Raw genomic sequence first — 23,944 nt, forward strand, 5'->3', positions numbered from 1 at the left:
GAATTTGAGGAACTTTCAGGAGGTAAAATTAACAGGGTCTGGTAAATGATTGGATGGTAAGGGGAAGGGGGTTGGAGTTTAGAAATACTCCTAGGTTTCCTCCGTTACTTGGAGATACTAAATATAAGAGAAAAAGTGGTCTGGATTGTATAGCTGACACTTGGGTAACATGGGTTTGAACTGTATGGGTCCACTTATATGTGGATTTCTTCATTAGTAACTACCACAGCGCTATGTAATCCATGGTTAGTCGAATCCACAGATGTAGAGAACCTACTGTAAGCTGTACACAGATTGTTGACTGCCAAGAAGGTTGGAGCCCCTAACCCCATGTTGTTCAAGGGTCAACTGTATTATCTGTTCAGAATCCCGTAAGGGGTTGGCGGCAGGGCTGGGAATTGAATCCGACTCTCCCGGACCAAAATGCTCTCCATTACTCTAGCTTGTTCTAGAACCCACATTCTCTAGAGCCAAGTAAAACAGTTCACTGACGTCGTTGGGACCTGCTGATTTTTCTCCCTCTTCTCCACTCCCCAAGTCATGAGAGCCCAGAGATGGAGTTAATATAGTGGCAGCATCTTGCTCCTGGAGGGCAGCTGGGGCCAACATAGACCCTACCCCTGCTCTCACTGATGCTGGGGGCCTGGAGTGCCTGGACTGAGCATTAGCTTCTCCCCACATCTCTTCTTTCTCTAACCCTTGCTTCGTGATTGGCCTGTTAAATTCCTATTGCTGCTATAACAAATTACCACAAACTTTGCAGCTTGCAACCAGGCATTTATTCTCTTACAGTTCTAGAGCTGTTGGCATGGCTGTGTTCTTTCCGGAGTCTTCATGGCAGGATCTGTTTTCCTTACCTTTTTCAGCTGATTGAGGCCACCTGTATTCCTTGGCTTGTGGGCCCTTCTTCACATCACCTGAACTTTTTGTTTCCATTATCACATCTCCTACCACTGATTCTCCTGCCTCCCTCTTATAAGGATCTTGTGATCACACTGAGCTCCCATATATAATTCAGAATAATCCAGAACAATCTCTCCATCTCAGCTGAATTGTATTTGCCAAGTCCCTTTGACCATGTAAGGTAATATATCCTTAAGGTCCAAGGGTTGGGATGTGGACATCTTTGGAGGGGCCATTTTTCAGCTGACCGCAGCTGTTCCGTCCAAGTATCCTCCTTGAGGCAACTCCCCCAAGCCATTCTCCCCCCAGCAGGCCGTGCTTTGTAGCACATGACCCCAACCCTGGCTTCAGCTACTTAGACCCATTTGATCTGTGAGAAGGAGAATTGAGAGTACCAGCAGCCTGTAAACGCCAACCAAGCAGGGCCAACCTGGTCTCTTTCTGGAATTTGAACTGTTTCTTCAGGGAGAATTGGACCTCTGGTAAAGAGCATCATTCAAGAGTCACAGGTAGGAGGTAGTATGGCTGAGTTACTGTAGTGACTGGTCCAAAAGAGGGACCCGTTTGTTCTCTGTTTGGTGAGGAGCAATCAGAGCTTCTGTCGGTGTGTGGCTGGAGTTCCTCTTGCATTTCTAAAGCAGTTCATGTACCACAAAGTCAAGTGAGATTTCCGAGAGTTTATTCCCACAGGCATCTCTACTGTTCTGCCCCTCCTTTACTTGAGGGTTTCTCTGTTCTGTATGTTCAGAGGCATCCACCAAACTCACTTCCCCCTGCCAGACGGCCTAGCCCAAGCTCTTTTCCTCTGGGAATCTTTCTGGTTAAGTTTAATTCCTATTATTCTTTATTGAGTGCCAGAAACTTGACACATTTTATCGCTCATCTTTCCTTCTCTGATCAGGAATCTCAGAAACAACTTGCCTGGGGATCCAAACCCAGAACTTTCTTTGTCCAGGGCTGTCCTCTTACCAGCAGGCCATATTCTCCTTCCCTTCCAGCTCGCAGAATACTCCTTTCACTCCCCAAATTTAAAAAATTTCCTGTAATTCTCCTTCCAGAACAGAAACTGCCTGGCATAGCTAAATCATTGTTTTACATATCTGTTTTGGTAACAGAATTTGAAATGTCCATTCTTGGTTTTTTTGTTTGTTTCTATCATAACCTACAGCACAGTGTCATGCACAAAATAAGTGGCAGAAAAATGTTTTCTCATTGTGTGCCCCTAGCTCAGTACCTGGCATGTGCCAGAGGTCCAGGGTAAGTATTCTAGTGTAGACAAGGCTTAGGTTGGTTCCCTTTTCACCACCCTGCCATACCTCATAGGTAGGTGGGTGTTCAGCAGATGGTGGAATCATATTGAGATCCTGTCAGTGTGGTTTAGTGGAAAGACATTGGATTGGAGCCAGACGGCATGGGTATAAATCCCAATTCTTCTACATACTGTACAACCTTGGGGCAAGATACTTAATATCTCTGAGCCTGTTTTATCAGATGTAAATGGGGATTTTGCTATGTGTCTCCCAGGATTGTCCTGAGGATTCACAGGCAATACTAGCAGTGAAAAGAGCTCTCACCACAGTAATATTGGTTCACACAATGCCTTCATCTCATAGGGAGACTCACAGGGCCAGTTCTAAGTGCAGCTAGGTTGGCTTGGAAACATTCTTACCTTCAGTCCTATCCTTGACTCCTTTCTACCTCAGTGACTTTTGGTAGTTTAAATAGATCTGTCAACAAGAAATTTAATTTTTTAGCGTCGCCGAGCAACAATGTTTATAAACTATCACTTAGCTTTTTTCTTTGTCAGTCTGTTTGTAAACCAATGTTATTGGACCTATTTTTCCATTAAAGATTGGGGGAGAAGGTTAGCCCCAAGCACTGGGGCTTAATGTTATTCCCCTTGTTCCCTATGTAACAGGACTCCACCTTTAATTGAAATGAAGCTCTAACAGAATTGGCTCAGAGTCAAGGTGATATAACTGGTGGCTTTGGGGTCAGATAGGTCTGGGTTTGAATTCTATCTTCAGCACCAACTAACTTGCACAAAATGCCAAATCTCTCTGAATCTCTTTTTGCTCAATAAAAAAGGGGAGTGTTACCCCTCATTGTGTTGGCAGGAGGACCAAATGCTAAATGTCTAGTGCTTGGCATATTGGAAAGATAAGAAATGCTGGTGCTCTTTCTAGAAACCATTTCTTAAACCTCAAGGACTTTGCTGGGAACTGTTTAAAATAATTACATGGCATCTTGGAGTGGTCTGTGAGTCCATTTTGCATTTGAACCACTAGTAGATCAAGCTGGACTTGCATAGGGAAGCCTCTGGTAATTAACCTGGGGTTGGATGATTTTTAAGCCAGTTTTCATTCTGCTGTGGAAACAAAAAAGATGAGATTGGAGAAATGCTATTCCTTTAATTGAAGGAACACTTTTATGTTCTCAGGTCTATTTTAATCTTAAGTGCCGATTATGCATCATTCTCTCCTGTTAACAGACACTTCTGTAAGTGATCTGCACAGAGAGAAATATGATTCTTACATAAATACTGTACCATGAAAAATTATCTTATTACCTAATATGCCAAAAGCTAATAAGATAAAGGAACAGTACGAGTCATTTTTGGACAATATTAAAACTTGATTTTAGCTCATGGAAATAAAATGTAATTTCCTTTTATTATTCTCTTTTCCAGGGAGAACAAAGGCAGTGAAAGGTGTAAGGATATTATACAGCTGTGTCCCATGAGCTCTTGTTAAGGTTGTGGAATGAGTCCAGGCAGGATAGCCTCAAATTAAGATTTTAATGGCTCTTCCACTTAGAAAACACATTCTTGCTGTTAATGCTATCTTGTCAGGTCTGATTTTTGAGTTTGCAGGTGAAAGTAGAAAACCCCATTTCTCACTCAATAGTACAAATGTTTGCCTTTGTGTTTGCATGGGTACGTCTGTCAGGGAACAAGTGCATAGTGCCTACAAAAATTCAGGACAAAAAATGTCAAGAACTGGGAGTTTCCTGAATCATCTATGGTAAAAGGTGATTCAGTGCCGAATTTTGGCAAGGTTAAAGTAGCCAGACTCAAATACTGAGTCTGCTCGGGTAGGGACTGTGCAAGACTTATTCCCCTTGTTCCCTATGTAACAAGGGAACAAGTGTCCCTTTAAATGTTACTCTTTGGGGTTGAAATGTTTTATTTACAAATGAACAAATAATGATTGATCTTGATGAAAGAAATTTAAACAGGACCCAAGTGGACAAAAAACTTCTGGCTGGGAACCGTCATTTGGTCAGTGTTTGATCTTTGGTGGTAGATGTAGGTAGTTTTGATGTGGGTGGTGATTATGGGGGATGGTTACAGACACAAGTACATGCTTTTTGCTCTCTTCTCTTCCTATCACTTTGACAGAAGTAACGCTAAGTAAATGCTGTCAGCCTTCTCTGGCATGCAGTTTTTCATCCAAGCAAGACATAATGTACCTAAGACCTAAAAGAAATTTAATAATCTCTGTGTTCTTGTAATTTGTTAGACCTTTCCCACAAACACCTACAGAAACTATACAATATTTGCCTAGAGATTTAAGGTAATAAGCGTGTACTTGCACCAAGACAGATTTTTATGATATTAGGCAGACACGTTATGCTGATGTTGGGAAGTGTTGCCAAGAGAATGTATGAAGAAATGTCCTCCTATGGATATTTTAAAGACCTATTTAAACATCTACAGCTAGTTGTGAAACTTTGAGGATAGCTTTGTTGGAGGTTGGGGAATGAACTATATGAACTGATTAAGATTCCGTCAACTTCCAATATTCCAAAATAATGTATCCATTTATTTAAAGTACACTAAAACAACATCTTTTAAGGAGCAGGGGTGGTGACGATTGGTAATAACTGTCATAGGTTGAGCAGCAACATTTTTAGACCCTACACACAGGTTTGCAAAGCTCTCTTATTCCTGGGGGCAGGATGCTCATTTTGGTTTGAACGCTCATTTTCCTTCAGAAAAGGAACATCAGGGCTTGTCTTTAAGATAAAACTCAAAGATGAATCTTTAAGTGCGCAAAGTTCAGGCTGACTTAGAGTTTAATATTTGGCTTGGTTAATTAAATCCCATTCTTTGCCCTGAATTTAATTACCCCAACCACTGAGGTAATTTAATATAATAATAAGAAAGGAGCTAATGAGAAATGGGAGAGAACCTGACTACTCCTTCATCTGGATCAGTGGGGCATTTCTTCTTCAAGTGTCAGTTTGTGGAGGGTGACGTAGTGTTTTACGGGGTGTTGTGAATTTTCAATTAGTGAGAAGATGAAAAAGAAAGACAGGAGGTCATCGGTGAATGATCCTATCAGGAAAGGACTAAAAAGCTCGTATGTAAAGTTCAGGACATATTTTAATGTGACTTCATGATACCTTAGTCTTTTCCCCCTAGGCTGAGCTTAACGCATGTTCTTTATATACAGTATAAAAAAAGCCCTTTGGGGGGGGGGGCTTCTGCTCAACGGTAAGAAAGTCAGATATTTGCCACTGCTAAGCAAAAAATGAGTTTAAATAAAGAGATGGCCTTTCTTGTCGTTTCCTATACAGATGGCCTCTTTCCATAGCTCTGTTGAGGTGCTATTCAGTTGAATCAGACTTGGCTTCAAAGCCCAGCTGGACATTTGCCAGCTGTTTTAAGTTACTGAATCTCACTGGGCCTCAGTCTTGCCATCTGTGAAATGAGGATAGTGCTATTCACGTCTCCCAATTGCTGCAGGACCGAGTGAGAGAAGGCAGAGAGCACCACGTAGCCTGTCTGACACATGACAGATGCTCTGCAAATAGTGATGCCCTTTCTTCTGCACAAGTCGCAAGTATGCTTCTACATGAATTACAGACCTTAATGTATCATAGTACCAAACACAATGCCAAACTTGCCGGCTTGTTGTCAACCAGGGCAGTGCTCCTCACGCTTTAAAGTACCAGTGATTCACCTGGAGATCTGGTTAAATATAGATTTGCATTTGGCCCAAGACTCTGCATTTTAACAAGCTCCCAGATGATACCTGTAACTGCTGGTTGGAGACCACAGTAGCAGTGCGGAACTAGAGTGATAACTTTTGAATACTGAGTTGACTTTGCGAGACTGGGCTAACTTGCAAAACAGAATTTTACTCTGCCTCTTTTGTTTGTTTAATGGTAAAAATACTGGGGAAATCTGAAGATGCTACAGAAAAAAAAAAAGTTTGCATGAACACATTTAAAAATCTGGGAAGCTCAAATCCATTCTACACACTTCATTTATTGTCTGGACAGATAAAGTACAAATAATTCAAACACAACAAGAGTATGAAAAAAAAACCATTTACAATACTTTCCCTCGGAAATCATCTAAACTAGCAAGATTAACATGAAGTCATTCATTATAACTAAAGTATACAACTGCCTGGTCCTAAGATTTTTTTTCCTTTTTTTTTCCCCCAAGAGTGAACACATTATAGAGAAGGGATTTTGGCATGCCTTTCCCACTAATGCTTAGCAAATGCATCAAAACTTTGCCAGCAACTGCGTTCATTCATAGCAGGTGATGTAAGAAGGTTTCCGTGAATGTTGAACGAGTGTTCTCTGAACTGAAATCTGGTGTTTTTGGTTTTTGTTTGTTTGTTTTTTCTCAAAACCGAAAAGAGGAAAAAAAAACAGAAAAAAAATTTAAAGGAGGAGTCTATGATGCAGCCGTGGTTTTCGTTATCTGTCTACCACTACAACGACTACTACAAAGTTTGCCTCTTCAGTGTGAAAACAACAGTTCTGTCTACATGCACTTAGTGGGTTCAGCATGGGAAAAAACGCACAAAATAAGCACAAGTTATAAATAACCATAACGTTTTATTACCATTAAGACTAAACTGGTATTGAAAAGATTGTATATAACAAGACAAGAAAAGCAATAGCAAATTTAACTATCAACTAGATTATGCATAGCGAGTAACTGTTTCTATTACCCAGGGAAGAGCATGAACCCTTGTATTTTTTTGTTTTGTTTTTGTTTTAAATATATAACCGTACGAAGCACAAACATACTCAAATGATCAGTGCACTGGACGTGGGAGAAAGCTCCCTCAGTCATTTTGTTCCTTTAGCTCTGTTTTGTTTTCCCCAATCTGAGTTACATTAAAATAAAGACCCAGTTGTTTTTATTTTTCTACTGTGCAGTAAGAAAAAATATTCACAACAAACATGACAATATATCAAACAATAGTTCTACACAAGTTACCTTGATACCTCTTTAACTGTCACTTAAATAGCATAAGAAAACATTTTTAAGACATATACAAACAAAACTAGCCAAGTGTTACAACTTATAATAAATTAACCCAAAGGAAAAATAACTTTATATATATATATATTTATATTGTATATACACATACACACACAACAGAATGACACAATAATATGCTTCTTCCCATAGTTTAAGTAAACAAATAAGTAGTCTAGCCAATCTAGCTATATTTGATCTCGGCCATAGGCATCATCACATCGGCGATTAAATAAATAAGTGTTTCAAGCAACATAAACAGTGTTTCAAATGTACCAACACAGCCCAGTTCTATCAGCATGGGCTACAAAGTGAATTTGAAAATTCCTTAATGAATTTAAAGCAAATTTATCTTTTGTTTTCCTCTCCTAAACACATACATTTAACTATGATACTAAGATATGTAAATAATTTCGTAGCACCTACTGCTCAAACTAAGGAAGTTTTAGATCAAAAGGAAAATGAATCTTTTTAATTTTTGTTCTGCTGACATCCCATACTGATGACTTAAAGAAAAACTGTCTTTCAACTCATCTCCTTGCTTTTGGGTTTTGACTGTGGGGAACTGTGGTACCCTGGGTAGAACGAACACTCCTTTCCCCTAGTAATTAATATTTTTTTATTATTATTACATGCTATGAAAAGATATGAAGATCATCTGTTTATAGCCCATCCTTCAAAAAACAGTCTACGAATCCAGTTTAAAACACACATCCTGATCTCTAAAAAGTTACCAGTGCAGTATGAACGCGACAAAGTTGTCAATTTCCCCTAAATTAGCCAGTCAAAATATTTTTTTTCTCAAATCCAGATTCTCTTGTAAAAATTCTTTATATTTTATAAAAATAGATTTTTCTTGAAACCCATTTTCAGCAAAGAGACCACCTCTTTGGCAACAATGTTAATGTTATTAAATTGTTAATGTCATCAGGTATCCCCCTTGCCCCCATCCCCTAACAGAAGACTGTTTTAGTTCACATGATATAAAAGAAAAAAGGAAAAATAAAAACATTTGCAAAAGTTTTTGTAATTTTTGCAATTTTTATTATTCCTCTTTAATTTGTGTGGGGGTTTTTAACCAATCTGATTGGATCAACATTTTGACAAAAAAGAAAAATCTTTTTTTTTCTTTCTTTGAATCCCATTACTTTGTAAAAATTGTTTTATTTTTATTATTTTTTTTTTGTTTTTTGTTTTTCTTCTTCAAATGAGCGAATGGTCATCTTAAAAAGACCCACCTTCAAGGAAGGTAGTAAAGTTAGCTGGCTGGGTAAAAATCCCTGCACGTTGCTATCTGTGTATATTATAGTCAACAACGACAGCTATGAAAGAACATTCAATGCATCAAAGGTATTTTTTTGTGTTTTTTTTTTTCTTTTTTTCTAAGCATTATAAAATCCTTTCCTGGTACACTTCAGGATAATCCAATGTTTTAATACTTAGGCAACACTGGCTTATAAAGTCCATGGTTGAATATAAGCCTCGAAAAGTTTCTCTCTCTTTTGTGTGTGTGCGTGTGTATGTGTGTGTGTGCGCGCGTGTGGTTTGTTCGTATATATTTATATATATTTTTTAATAAGTAAGGATGGGAAATTCAGGACTTGTGGGCTTTGTTGGTTTTAAAGGAAACTTGCAGCACTCGGTCTCCCAGGCGGTACCCGTTGAGGCTGGCGATGGCCATGGCTGCCTCGTCATAGTTGGTCATGGTGACAAAGCCGAATCCCTTGCACTTGTTGGTATTGAAGTCTCGGATGACTTTGACGTTGTTCACTGCGCCGAAGGGGCCGAAGAGCTGCCAGAGGACACTCTCGTCGGAATCAGGAGACAGGTTGTAGACAAAGATGCACCAGCCCGTTCCTGTGTGACCAGGGATGTTCATTCCCACAAGGCTTGTCATCCCGTCAATGGTGATTGGGGAGAACCTGGGGGGACAAGCAGAAGGGGGGACTGGTCCAGACATCAGTCTGACCGTGGAAAACACACAGATGCACAGACACAGACACGGGGCAGAGGGCTGAGTGAGTGTTTGCAGGAGAGTCTTCAGGGTTTAAAAACCAAAACGCAAAAACTAATGTCTGTGGCATTTCTTCTGCTGGGAACGGCTAGACTGGCTAAGGCACGTACATGCCAAGAGAAAGGCCTAGGTCAGCTCCTAAAAACCACGAGCAGTTCCCACAGCGAGGCTCTCATCCCAGTATGTGTTCGTGGGAGATCCCACCCTGACCCTCACCTCCCTCCCCACGGTAGACAGACAGCTAGCTCTTCAGGGAAGAGGCCGTACTTGATTCATCCTATTGCTTTCCTTATTCATTCAGTGGGGACCATATGGGAATCTCACACATATGACACAGAGAAAACACTCAATAGCTGTTTATTGACTGAACTGGCGAATAACACAGGCGGATGTCGGTGCTTGGGAAATTTTATTTTTTAAGGCAGATGAGGGGATGGCCCTGTAAGTGCTCAAGTCCACCATCTTTGCAGTCCCTTGACTTACACTTGTTAAAGATCTCTCGATATTATTGAGGGTGGAGATCCATGAGAATGAACAGATAGGTCTTGTTTTTAATCGGATGGGTGGCTTATGTTTCATTAGCATTTATTCAAAAGAGTGCCAAGAACTCCTGAGCAAAAATAGTAAGGATGTGACACTCCTTGATTCTCTATTATCTGGAATTCATTTCTAAGTGTCACAGGAGGGAGATGTCAAGTGGTTTGTGCATTTATAGATCTTGAAACATTGTACATTAGAAAAGCAGAAAATGGTTATTTGCCTTATTACAACTACTTTTGTATGAGGCTTTGAAATCTCAGTTTTCACGTAATTTTTTTTTTTTTTTCTGGCTTTTTAGGGCCGCACCCAAGGCATATGGAAGTTCCTAGGCTAGCGGTTGAATCAGAGCTGCAGCTGCCAGCCTACACCACAGCCACAGCAACACGGGATCTGAGCCACATCTGTAACCTACACCACAGGCCACATGGCAACACCAGATCCTTAACCCACTGAGCAAGGCCAGGGACTGAACCCGCATCCTCAAGGATACTGGTCGGGTTCATTTCCACTGAGCCACAATGGGAACTCCAGTTTTCACATAATTTTGAGAAGAAAAACAATCCTTCAGATTCTATTCACTGTCTGATAAAATGTGTGTGTGATTCATGATGGATGCATCAGATGAAATAACAGGTTACCAGTGCCTGTAGCAAAAAAGTATTTTTTAACATTTTACTTTACTTTATACCAAACTTATACCATATTTTGGTTCTATATACTGACTAGCACTTTGCTTTTCATTTTTCTTTCTTTCCGAAGAGGAGGAGAGGAGGAAAAACTGGAGAAGAAAGTGGATAAAGTATCATCTAGGACTGTTTTAAAAATAAGCATATATTCCTAGAGATTTGAAAGTCCTGTGAAAGAATAGTTATGCATCTAACTGGAATTTAGATCATCAAACGGCTGAAGATATGCTAACCGTAACGACTCACTGGACACTGTTTTTGGTATTATTCATTGAGTCACTTTTCCCTCTTGCTTGAAAACAAATAATAGGACAGAACCCAGAAACATCATGGTACAGATTCTTAGGAGGGCAAATGCATGTCTCATTGTTATTTGCATTATTTCTGAAGACTGTCTTCTCAACGTTCTCTCCTCCAGCTGAGTCAATCGACCTCTTGCAGTTTATAGGCAGAGAACAGCTAAGTAGTACAAGACCAAAGTCAGGGCTAGCAAAGAGGCTTCAACTCTAGTTGGTAATGTTACCTGGAGCACTTTGGTAGGAAGGACTCTGGATCCAAATCTGGGCTTAATAGGAAAAGAGAAGCTCTTATCAACTTGGGATGTTTACTACGGGTGAGGAACTGCGGGAGAGGGAAGCAGGTGTGCTTCCGCTGTTTTCCTTGACCTCATCCATGTCTTAGCATCACTCTTTTCATAATATTTGATGCTGCCTCATTAAAGTTAGACAGGAGCAAAGGTACACGGCAGAGCGGAAAACGTCTGGGAACAGGCAGGCAGTGTGGCGATCATTCAGTTACCCTCACCGGTTCTGGGGCTGGGATTCAAGAGGCTGGCACCCTGAGAGTGAAGTCTGCAGTCAAGTCACTTCCTCCACTGTGTGCAGGTTTCCAGAGCAGGGTACTTACCATGCACAGCCCAGTGGTGAAAGCACTGCCTCCTATAGGGAGTGTGACTGTTTGGACTATTCTCTTTCCCTTGACTGCAGGAAGGGATCAAAGTGTGCAGCTCTACTGAGCAGGATGAGGAAGATGTGATGTCCCCGGCAGCTCAGGGGGGCTCCTCACAGGCACAGGTGGGAATCTCGTGGACACAGTGACATAATGCACCCAACTCCCCGAGATGCAGCTCTCAGACTAGGTCTGGACCACCTTTGTGACTACATTCATTCAGAGAGCCAACCCCCACCCCAACCTTGACGCGACTTGGGCCCGCAACCCCACAAAAAGGTTTTAAATAAAAGAAACAGCAAGTTTAAAACATACATACATATATAACCAAGGTAGGATTGATAATAACTGCTAAAACCTGTAACAAAAGAAACTCCTGGTTGAGGTGCACACAGATACACTTCATTCTCAGGCTGTGCCCTGAAATGCACATTGAGGTGGGGGCTGGAGTCGTAAGGTTGTACACGCGTTTATTCATGCTTTGGCTGGGGCTGGTAGTCCAAAATCTAATTTTTCCGCTGACAATCATAAGATTGTCAACCATGATTAACAAAATGTTCTAATTTTGATTTGCTGGAATCTGCCCTCTTAACTGAATCTTGGCATTGCTAATGCAAAACAGTTGCTTTGCAAGTTTGCAAAATCAGCTGGCAAAGAGTCGCAGCCGTCCCCCTTAGGGGAGCTGTTCAGAGGACCAGATTATCAAGGGCTTGGTAGCTGTGGCACCTGAACCATAGGAGAAGCCCACCTGCAAATAAAAGAAAAAGTGAAACACACAAACACACTTTGTGTGCCCTAAAAGAAACAAAACCAACTGAGGTCTGAAATTAAAATTAAGAATTTGACATGCTGGTGGAAGAAAAAGGAAGAATTAAAAAAAAAAGTAAAGTTAGTGAATTAAAAAAAAAAATTCTAGCCCCAGTCTGTGCCAACACGGACATCTGGCAATCTGTGGAGTTTTAATTACCTCTTTACGCCATAGGCCATATTAAGCAAATTGTCCAGCCTGCAAAGAGAAGGAGGGTCTCTGGGTTAATGCCTCACAGATGGCAAGATCGCTCAATGGAACTATTAATAAGAATGCTCCATTTTCAAAGAAGAAAAGCTCAACAACTTTCCCCAGTGCTTACGAGTCTAGCCACTGATAGTTTCCCCCTTCCTGTCTCTGACTAAAGTAATTCATGTTCAGGTCAATGCTGGAGTTTAAAGCAACTGTCTAATGAACCTTCTTTGCTCTCAGGGTCTGAATTAATCCCACTCCCCCCAGTTCTCAGAACATTTGTGTGGATTTTATGTTGTGTGTGAAAAATTTTTAAAAGGGGCGGCTTCTTAAGTTGGTCACCTTTGTTGTAATTAAATTTATGAATAAAGGTCTCTGTTCCAGGTTAACAATGCATGCACACGTAATGCATATCAGAATGGATCTTTTCCTTAGCCTGGCTACATTAACCTAATCTTTTTACCACACACATTTTTTTTTTTGCCTTTGGAGGAGGGGAGTTTGAGGGTTCAGGTTTTTTTTTGTTTGTCTGTTTGTTTTTTTAACGAGCTTACGATTTACAACCTGAAAACACCGCCCAGCAAACTGTCATTTTGTTATAATCTCCTTCATGTTCAGTATATTTGGGGACAAGCTAGTCACATCATGGGGCAGTAGTAACCATTGTTTCCACCATTAGAAGCCTGCTGGAAAGGCTTTTTACATAAATACTGCATGTGCTCTCACACAAAATAAAAATTAGATGACTTGGACTCTTCATGAAGTCATTAACCATTTCGAGTTCACCGGGCCTGCAAGGACACTCCCAAGGCTGATTTTTCTCCTCACTGTAGCTAGATGGAAGGGCCTACTAATGGCTCATGGGATGTTTGAAAAAGAGAACGACCCTTTTATTGAAGGAAAGTCAGAACATGGGTGGAATAAAAGCATTATTTAGAACTATTATGGGTAGGTCAGGGATATTCTCATCTCTGGCACAGCAGAGGCTGATCAAGGTCGGAATGCCTTCATGGAGAGAAACCTGCCTTTCAGAAACGTCCCATGACGAGGGGACGCCCCACTGCACCTGGCGCTTCCTGGGGGGCTGGGTGCCTGAAGGAAACACTAATGAGGCATGGACAGAGCCTTTCTCCTCATCCTCCCAGAGTCCGCTGACTTCATGTCAGAGCAAAGTTAACACAGAGGAGAGGGCATCCCGACACCCTTGCCTTCCCGACCCAACAGTTACCAGCCGGAGAAAGAGGAGGGAGCCAGTCCTCTCTCTCTGGCAAGGCTTCTCTCTTCTTTGACTTTATCAAAAGCCACCATCTTAGCCTTACGTCTAAACTGAGGAATGCCGTCAGTTATCTGTGATTAACGCTTGTGGAAACTGAACCTCACTGCTTGGTTAAATGCATAAATTTTGTTTCAACTAAAGAGTCTGAAGTTTAACCGCAGCCACAGTGGTAGTTTGAAAGGGAGCTTAGAAAAGCATCTGATCCCATCATCACATTTTCTAGCAGTGGAAACTGGGGTGCAGGGGGAGATCTGCACGGTGATGCCTGGGGGCAGAGGCCCTTAGCCTGCCCCATCCTCCAGAGCCGTGGGGTTCCCTGGCTCTGGCCGGGCTCTGTACCCGGGCAGGGCTCTTCCCCCTGTGGGCTTGCCTACCTGAACCTCTGAGCCTGGTGGTGAAGTGGGCCGGGGTAGCGCCGGTTTGGGGACTGGTAGAGCTGGGAGAGCAGGGCCTGGCTGGACTTCTGGCTGGGGTTGTTGGCAAACTTCACAGTAATCGGTTCTGTAGCACCGCTGGGCTTCTGGCCATTCAGCCCTTTGATGGCTTCTTCTGCCTCAATCCTCTTATCAAACCGGATGAATCCCACCCCTCTGGATACTCCTGAGGAAAGAAAAAGAGCCTTCATAAAGAGGGAACAGACTGCAGTTCCTGCTGCGGCGCAGTGGGTTAAAAATCTGACCGCAGCTACTCGGGTCATGGTGAAGATGTGGTGCAGTGGTTTAAAAGCATCTGGCACTGCTGCAGCTGCGGCGTGGATTCAATCCTTGGCCTCAGAACTTCCATATCTGGGAAGGGATGAGCTGGGCCCCATGAGGTTCTGAGGGGAGTTGGCCCGAGCCTGGCTTCCCGGATCTCTCTTACCCATCAAAATGCACCTGCCTGCACATCTGCCAGCATGGCTCTGGACCGGTGACTCCCTGCACAAAACACGGGCATCTCTCACTCTTTCCAGCCCTCCGACACCACCCTGCTCAGCCCTCAGTCTCCCTTTAGCTGCTGTAATTGATCACACACGGTCCAGTTTCTGGTCCTCCAATGTGTCCTCCATACCTGGCAACTAAAGAATCTATTTGAAAAGTTAACTCTGACCACATTGCACCCTTTAAATCATCTTTTATACCTTTTTTGTACCTTTTCAATATTTTTCCTTGTTCATGGTACCTCTTCCTCATTGCTCTCTACTCTAAACACGGAAGAACAAATGATTAAAACCCACAAAAACCCTCCCGTGGCTCCATGCTGCATACAGATGAAGTCCAGACTTGCTGGCATGGCATTTAATGCCCCTGATGATCTGGTCCCAGTCCCCTGTTGAACCTCATGCCAGCCGTGTTGAACTGCCAGATATTCCTTGAACAGGCTGTGGATATGTCCTAGCCACCTCTTCTCTAGGATGCATCCCATCCACCTAGAATGGTCTACCTCTCCTTCTTGCCAGATAATTGCAAGTCATCCTCCAAAATTCTGTTCAAACATCACCTCCATGATGGAACCTTCCTTCCCAACAGTGCCCCCAGGCCCAGCCCGCCCTCTCCTGAGCTCTTGTGCTGCACGGCACAACCCTAGCAGGTACTTCTCACACTGGAGTCTTGTGAGGGTGGGACCATGCCAGCTTCATTCCCTGGTCTCTGGTGACCCCTGCGCAGCATCTGAGGCAGAGCTGCCTTCAGCGAGGGTTTGTGGCAATGGTCAAATGATCAGCACATGCTAAACTGCTCTCAGGGGGTGTTTTCCATTGGGATCGCCTTTGGAGTAGATGAAAATATTCTGTCGTCAAAAATGCAAGAGGAGTTCCCATTGTGGCACAGCAGAAACAAATCCGACTAGGAACCATAAGGTTGTGGGTTCCATCCCTGGCCTCGCTCAGTGGGTTATGGATCTGCTGTTGCGGTGAGCTGTGGTGTAGGTCACAGATGCGGCTCGGATCTGGCATTGCTGTGGCTCTGGCGTAGGGTGGTGGCAACAGCTCCGATTCCCCTAGCCTGGGAACTTCCATATGCCACAGGTGCAGCCCTAAAAAGACAAAAATAAAATAAAATAAAATAAAATATTTAAAAAAAATGCAACAGAAAAGAAAATCATGGACTTGGAAAAAAGACTTGTGGTTGCCGAGGGGGAGGGGGAGGGAGGGGACGGATTGGGAGCTTGGGGTTAATAGATGCAAACTGTTGCCTTTGGAATGAATTAGCAATGAGAGCCTGCTGTGTAGCACTGAGAACTATGTCTAGTCACTTATGCTGGAGCATGATAATGTGAGAAAATAGAATGTATACATGTATGTGTAACTGGGTCACCATGCTGTACAGTAGAAAAAAAAATTGTATTGGAAAAATAACAATAAAAAAATAAAAAAATTAAATTAAAAATTAAAAAAAAAATGCAAGCGAGGTGCCTTCCTTACTGAGAGGTGGTGGTTGCTCTTCCTTGCTACGGCTGAAGTAGCGGCACGGCACCAGATCTTGGGCTATCCCTGAACTGCTACCAACGGGACAGAAGTCAGATGCCCCGCTTTGGACCACTTGGGTCCTCACATGTGAAATGAGGCGGCCTGACGAGGCAACTCTAAATGCTATCATCAGAGCCAGAGCTCTACATACAGGCTCCTTTCACAGACCAAAGTAATGTTACTTGGTCAAGGACTGAAAGAGACGTTGAAGGTCATTCAGTCCCACACTCAACGTGACGGCTGAATCCTCTTTACAACTCTGCCAGGGAGTTTAGCTGCTTGAAGAACAATTTACCCTGATCTTCATCTCCTACTTCCCAGCACGGCCCATCTGAAGTTGGGGGCAACTGGTGGATAAAAAGTCTTTCTCTGAAGTAAAAAATCTGCCTACTCCCATCTTTTACCCCAAGTCATCATACCCCTCTGCTCCTATGAGTCACAGAGCACAGGCTGGTGACACTGAGACACAAGGAAAGAAATGACAAAGAAATGCTTCACCTGTGACTTGATCGACCAGGATTCGTGAGGTGATGATGCGGCCATATTGCGAGAAAAGCTGCTCCAGTTCCTTCTGCGTCATGGTTTTGGGAAGGCCGCTAACGTACAGGTTAGCATCCCTGATTGAGGCAGAGCTCGGACGGGCGTATGAGACCTAGGAAAAGGCAAGAGGGGCTAAATCCATTAGAGGCAACACCCTCTGAGTCGAGACTGAGTCGACAATTAAGATGACAGCCCCCCGTCTATCATTCTAACTCACAGTGTCAGTTCAAATAACGCCGTAGTTCAGATTTTAGCTGCTCTTGGAATAGCCATGAGAACCAGGAGAACAGCCAGGGAGGAATAAAAGGAGAGTTGATGATAGCTTAAAACAAATGCACAGATAAGGGTCTCTAAGTGCAGAACAAAATAGCTACTGTATGGCAGCTGTTAAATGCAGAACTACCCACACATGGAATTCTGAAGATTTACCTCCTGGATGTGGGTGTATAGATGATTTACTGTATCCAACACATAATAATCTTTGAATAAACCAAAAAAAAAAAAAAAAAGACCCATGAAATTCTGCTCTGCAAATTTCTCTCCTTGCCACCACCCACCCCCACCCCCTTCTTAGACGCATGAAAGCGATCAGGTTCTCTGCAAGACTTTTTTTTTTTTTAATGTCCCATCCTTTGTGTTGTTCCAATCTGTTCCCACAAGGTCTGCTCTCACTGAATGACAAAGTGCTGGTGAAATGGGGCTGAATGAACATCTGCTTGCGAAACTGGCTATGTGACCTTGTCATAACATCTGCAAGAACCAGTGGCCTTCTAACTTTGAGGCAGAGCAGATAAAACCACAATAAACAGAATGAGGGTGCAGTGGAAAGCAGGGAGGGAGAGGGCAGTGGAGAGAGAAACGAGCCTTGCTGGTTATAATAAGTTCGACTTTGTAAATTTGTCCTCCCAGATCTCTCAACTGCTTTTTTTTCCCCAAAAAAGCTAACACAGAAGTGTAAACAGATCTGAAATTCCATCTGCAAGAAGCCAAATCTGTAGCAGTACACATAAGCAAAGCAAACCCCAGCAGTCATTAATTTTAGACTTCCATTTACTTATTTATTTATTTTTTAAGAAAACAACATCAGACATTTGAAATATAATTTACAGCTAGTCTAACAAAAGCACTTTCCTGCTAAAGCTATTTCTGGGGCGGTTATGGCTCAGAATAGATGATGAAAACAGTCATTTCAGAGCACATCTGACAATGCTGGACAGGAAGGGACCTATATGCCTTAGCATTTTTCAGTTGGGAGTTTTATTTCATTTATATAACCAATTCATAGGACCTGCTAAGACGATAGGGGTAAGTGTGTGTGTGTGTGTGTGTGCACGCACGCACACGCGCGTGTGCTCTGCACACAGAAAAGCATGTTTACAAAAGGAATTGTACTTCTTAAACGGGACCTTTGGTATTAGCAACTAAACGTCCAGCAGTGAAGTGGACCTTGACTCTGAGAATGGGTCTAGCGGCAGACCATGCAAAGAGCCATGAGGCATGGGCAGACCCCTCACCCATGGCACTCTCCCTTTCTGTGCAGAGACGCCAGGTCTCTTTATGGGCTTCCCACCTAAAAAAGATGTTTACCCAACATAAAATAAAATGATGTGCGTGACTAATCGGTCTCACTGGCCTCTTCCTGTCAGTGGGACAAGGCAGCCCATCTACAGCGTCTACGTCTTCTAGAAACTCGTGGGTGGCCTCTGTAGGCTTCCTCCCTGCCCACGGCTGAGAGGCAGAGGGACCTTTACATGGAGCATCCCTGCATGTGCATTTGAGGGTAGGGGCTGAAAAATCAAGAATCCCATGTGACTGCCAGAACAGGACATTGCTCCACACAAGGCTCTCCTACCCCTGTCCTTTCAGGTTATAACCCAGCAGAACGATTTTTTTCTAGGCACAAGGAAGGAGTGGTAGGGAGGGGAAAATAGAACATCAGTAATATGTCTGTCTCACCCCTGCCAATGACTAACCAAGTAATTATCTGAATGATCTTGGTGATCCCCCAAACATACCCCCTACCTCTGTGCTTTTGTTCATTGGAAAAAAACTCCCACCTACTTCCTCAGGCCCTGCTCCTACTCCTTCTCAGGCCCAGCTCAAATGCCACCTTCTCTGGACAGCTATCCTTGGTCTTAGCGCCTCCTTACCCCCCCCCACACACGGTGCTCTCGATGAACCACATCTATGGTTCTTAACCTGTTCTGACCTTGATTCACCATCTATCTGTTCTGCTGTTGTTGAGGTCTTGGGTTGTGTGTGTGTGCCTTATTCATCTCTATGACTTTAGCTCCCAGCACAGAGCCTGATACGTGGAGGGTGCTCAACACCTACTAAAAGAATGAATGAACACCCACAGATCATAATGAATGACTTGGGCATGAACGGCTCTTTGGGGTTAATTGCAGTTTAGATTCCGCTACTTAGGGGGAATGCTGAGAGTTAAGCATCCAGAATCACAGTTGTGTTTTCCTACTAGGCTAAGAGCTAAGATACAGGTTTTCCATTCTCCAGTGTCTGGGATTGGAAAGCCTGAAAGACTGTCGTAGGACTAGATTTTAGAGGTCTTCAAACATTTCCTGAGGGTCTGCCATGAGCTAGGCACAGTGCTGTGTGCTGGGGATACACAATAAGCAAGAACAAAGCATGGTTCTTGCCCTAAAGGACTCCCAAGTCCATGAGGGCAACAGGCACCCCCGCAGGTACTCAGTAAATATGAGCTGAATGGAAGAATGGACCAATTATCCTAATGCCGTAAGATGTGTGCCATTCCAGGGCCATGTAGGGACTGGAACACAGAGAAAGGGAGAAGGATCTCCCTTTTAATTAAGGGCTAAAATGGCCAGGAAGGAGACAGAGCTGAGGTGAGACTGTTGGTAAGACAGGTAGGGTCAGGGAACCATGGCCTGATGACGGCCCTCTTATTGTGAGGACAAAAGAGATGACGAAGGTCAAGGGTTTAGTGCAGTGCCTTCCTGGCACAATGGACAGTAACGACCTTGATTCCCCTTAGTTCTGGGCAGCCAGGAATGGGGTACAGAGGGGAGCAGGCTGGGGACAGATCTGCTTGGAAAAGGAGCTGGCACTGGGAAGTCAATGACATTCCCCCAAAGGAGGATTCCGACAGAGGCAGAATCTCAGTCAGGGAGGATGACTGTGACAGGCCCCGGTCACAACACAGTGACCAATCCTAAGGGTGGACGGCACCTAGACCATTCACTAAGCCTAATTCTCACTTAGTTTTTCTCCTCCATTTGGAACCTTCAGTCTTTTGTTCTCTTAGTCCCCTGTCCAGGAAACCTGAAGAAGTGGGAGTGGACAAAAACAACAGGAAAAGGATCTTTCCACATTCAATATCCAAATGCTTGTCCCAGAATCTAAACTTTTCACGTTTCCTTATATATTTATTAAATTCTAACAGCGTGACTACAGGTGTGAGGCTCTTAGTCAGGCCGAAATATTTCTTTTTTGGCCACACCTGTGGCATATGGAAGTTCCTGGGCCAGGGAAGGAACCCATACCACAGCAGTGACTCAAGCCACTGCAGTGACAATGCTGGATCTTTAACTCACTGTGCCACAAGAGAACTCTTAGGCTGAAATATTTCTAAAAAATCACTGACTTTTAGCCTTTGCAGAGAGTCAGCATTGCTGGCCTTATTAACCCCACTAGAGCCCAGGGCTTGCAGTGCTGGAGGCAGTGCCCTGAAGAACCATCAGACCATCAGGATCCTGCTCCCTTCTTTCATCCAGAACCCCTAAAGACAAGACTGGCCTTTCTATGCTAGCACTGACCTTGTTCTGGAGCTCCGCAAGAGCTGGGGGTGGGAAGGCCACTCCCACTGGCCCAAAGGCTGGTGACTTTACAAACGGTCTTGATGAAAGATGTACAATCACTCCAACCTTCCTGTGCCTCCCCATTCCTGCAGGCTCACAGTAAGCCTGACTCTCTGCAAGAGTGGCAATATAGCACAGAGCTTCTGAGACCATGGGCCGGCTCTAAGTGACCTTACTTGTGACCTTGGCTAAGTCATTTCATCTTGATAAGGGACAAGGGACAATTCTCCTTTGATGGGTTATTGTAGACAATTAAGATAACAGATTTAATGTGTCTAGCACATACCTATAGTTATCCATTTAGTAAATATTATTATGTGATGAATCAACAGACCTTTGTTGGCCAGTCTGGGCCTTGAGCTCCCATTGGGACACATCTTTCAATGTTAAGACATAAGCAGGAGCTCCCTTCATGGCTCAGCGGTTAACAAGCCCGACTAGTATCCATGAGGACGCAGGTTCCATCCCTGGCCTCACCCAGTGGGTTAAGGATCTCATGTTGCCACGAGCTGTGGTGTAGGTCTCAGATGTGACTCAGATCCAGCATTGCTGTGGCTGTGGTGTAGCCCGGCAGTTGTAGCTCCTATTCCACCCCTAGCCTGGGAACTTCCATATGCCACCGATGTAGCCCTAAAATGCAAAACCAAAACAAAACAAAAGACATAAGCAGACATCTGGAACACGTCAGTGTGGGCCAACAGAAGCACTGTCCTCCCCTCCGAATGATGGGGTCTGGATCGTCCTTTACCACTTCACTGCCGTGAATTTCCTCCACACATTCCTACAGATTCTGCTGCTTCACATCCACAAAGTACTTCCCATTTTCTGAAGTGGCTTCACAAGGCTGCCCTGAGTGCTTCTCACCAAGGTGGTAAGGTGGGCACTGTCAGAGAGGGGGCAGCAGGACCAGGGCTGGGGGCTGCCACTTGCTGCACAGCACTCACAGGTGCCTTCACCTGCGGACAGCCAGGGCTTGGCCGGGGCAGGGTCGGAGGAACAGCATGGCCTCGCAAGAAGTGTTTCCCGAATCATCTGACAACACCTTGGCCCTTGTCTGACCCACCATGGTACAGAGAAAGGAGAAGGCTTGGAAAGCATGGTAAAGGCATGCTCTTCTGTGTCACGAGAAGGGTAAGATTAGAGGAAAGGTGCTTCTTTGGGAAAACACTGGCATTAGAAGATGAGAGTTCATTCACTCCTCCGCTTCCTGAACACTTTCCCTGTGCCAGGCCCTGGGCTGGGACAGTCTTTGCTTTAAGGAAGCCACAGTCTGGTGAGGGAAGTATGCAAGCGAGTGAAGAATGTAGTACAGAGGCTGTTCCAGAGGCGGTGTGGGGGTTACGGGGTTCCCACTCCCAGTGTTTCCTTCCATGTGGAGGATGCTCCCTGGAGTAACAGGCCAGGCCTCTTTGTACCCCTTCATCCCCTCTTCTCTATGGAAGTGGAGCCACAGCTGTGAATAGGCTTCAATAAAGGAAATGAGCAGTGAGCCTCAGACGTTGCCTGCTTCCTCCCTTCTGGGAACCAGATGCCATCCGGAAGCACTTTATGTTCCAGGCTCTGAGTTCTATGGGAGCAAGCTATGCTCTCATGTGGGGAGGCCTATGGGATCCAGAGCACCTGTGACATATTATGTCAGTCTGTCCAAGTGTGAGGTTCTGTGTTAGGAAGCCCATTATGTCCATAGAATCCCTTTTAAAAAATTTTTCTTTTCTTTTCTTTTTTTTTTTAATGGCCGTACCTGCAGCTTATGGAAGTTCCTGGGCTAGGGATGGAATTGGAGCTGCAGCTGTGGCAACAACAGACCCAAGCCACATCTGTGATTTATGCTGCAGCTGTGGCAACACCGGATCCTTAACCCACTGAGCGAAGCCAGGGATTGAACCTGCATCCTCACAAAGACAAGGCTGGGATCTTAACTCACTGAGCCACAATGGGAATTGTCCCCTCTGGGCCTTAGTCAGTAATAAAGATGAACTTAGGATTCCATAAGTTTTTCTCTTTGTCTTATCTCTCAGTTGGTTACAAACTTGTATGCAGGAAACAAGGATGCCATTTGCTGGCCCCTTTGAATTACAAGGATCCCTATCATTGACTGGATGTTGTCATGAGCTAGGCATTCTATTTGCAAAACTGCTAATCGCCACAACCATAGTTCGTGGTAAGATGAAATAAAGGTGACAGATGATGCTGGTGATGCTAGCAGAAAGCATTATCCTTGAAATCTGTTTCATAGAAACCTGATCCTGGAAGTGAGCTCAAAAGTTCAGGGTAGGATTAGATCCTACCTGAAGAAGACCATTGGCCAACCACCAGATACACTGCCAAGGACAGGAAGCTCATTCCCTTATGAGGCATCCTACACCAGTAGCTTCCAACCTTCTCCCATTTCTATTCTGGCTCCACACACTAGGAGCATCCTTTCTGTCCTCGCCACCCCTCATGTCTCCTGTGAGTCTCACTGACAGATGATAGTTAGAGCATCGGGCTACTATATTTTGTGACAGGCTACTCCAAGAATGTATTCATGTATGTTATTTTAACTGAAACACAGCATCTCTTCTGGAATGGAGAAGAGACAGAGGTTAAGAGCAAGGGTTTTGGGGTTGGAGAGAGGTAGATTTAAATCCTAATCACTTACTAGCTATAAATGGTAAGCCTTGGGGTAAGTCGCTTACACTTTCTGAGCTGTTTCACTTGAATAACCTAGTTTAGAAGCTTTCTAATAGAGCTGTTGGAGCATTTAAACAAGCTAATGCATATATGATTCTTAGGCACTATGCCTTGCACACAGTAAGTGCTCAATAAACAGTGGCTTTGATACAGTTGCTATGTACTTAGGCCTTATGCTAGAGGCTGTGGGTACAGAAATGGATACAACAGTCCCTGACACGGAGGACTATTAGTCTAGCAGAGGAGACACTCGTTTCAGAAGATCAGGCTGCAGATTTTCCGCAATCTGGTGTAACATCATACTGTCTGAGTGAGCCCAAACTCCCCAGAGCATACGGATCCCTGGGGGCATTCATTCCAAAGAGACCAGGAGGATGTTGGCAGAGAAAGGACTCTGGTGTTTCCAGGGCCTTCTAGGAGCAAACCTTCCCTGGGACTTCTGATCCTACCTCCAGGAGCAGAAAGAACAGGAAGAAGCTAGCTGGCTCTTGAAACAACAGCTTTGATTGTGAGGATCGATTTAGCCCTGTGCTTGCGGCTGCAGCCCTGCCCACAGGCAGAACAGGTATCTGCTTATGAGCCCACTCCTCATACTCCCTTCACCCACCGCCTGATATATGATACGTGGTTGACATGACATTCTTTTACCAGGGACAAGACCTGATGGTAATGTTTCTAATGAGTTCTGATTGTGCCACTTCTTCCTGCTCAAAACCTCCAGTGTTTCTCCAGCACCTTGTGAGGGAAGTGCAAATCCCTTATCTGAGCATCCAGGGCCTGCTGGGCTATGGCC

The 23,944-nt window shown here is 43.9% G+C and overlaps 2 long non-coding RNA genes across 14 annotated transcripts in view; one reads left to right on the plus strand and one right to left on the minus strand.

Moving 5' to 3' along the window:
- The window catches only part of LOC110261422, a 164,324-nt gene that overhangs the window by 119,653 nt on the left and 20,727 nt on the right, over positions 1–23,944 (plus strand). The window lies entirely within an intron of this gene.
- The window catches only part of ELAVL4, a 144,808-nt gene continuing 127,025 nt past the window's right edge, over positions 6,162–23,944 (minus strand). For 7 of the 12 annotated variants that reach the window (XR_002345497.1, XR_002345499.1, XR_002345498.1 and 4 more), the window contains exons 4-7: positions 16,601–16,754; positions 14,031–14,256; positions 12,348–12,386; positions 6,162–9,156 (exon numbers count right to left, since the gene is read on the minus strand). This is a non-coding gene — a long non-coding RNA (ELAV like RNA binding protein 4). The remainder of the gene's footprint in view (positions 9,157–12,347; positions 12,387–14,030; positions 14,257–16,600; positions 16,755–23,944) is intronic. The other 5 variants (XR_002345501.1, XR_002345494.1, XR_002345491.1 and 2 more) reach the window with 2 other exon arrangements.

Source organism: Sus scrofa, chromosome 6 (genome assembly GCF_000003025.6).
Source record: "Sus scrofa isolate TJ Tabasco breed Duroc chromosome 6, Sscrofa11.1, whole genome shotgun sequence".
Lineage (NCBI taxonomy): Eukaryota > Metazoa > Chordata > Mammalia > Artiodactyla > Suidae > Sus > Sus scrofa.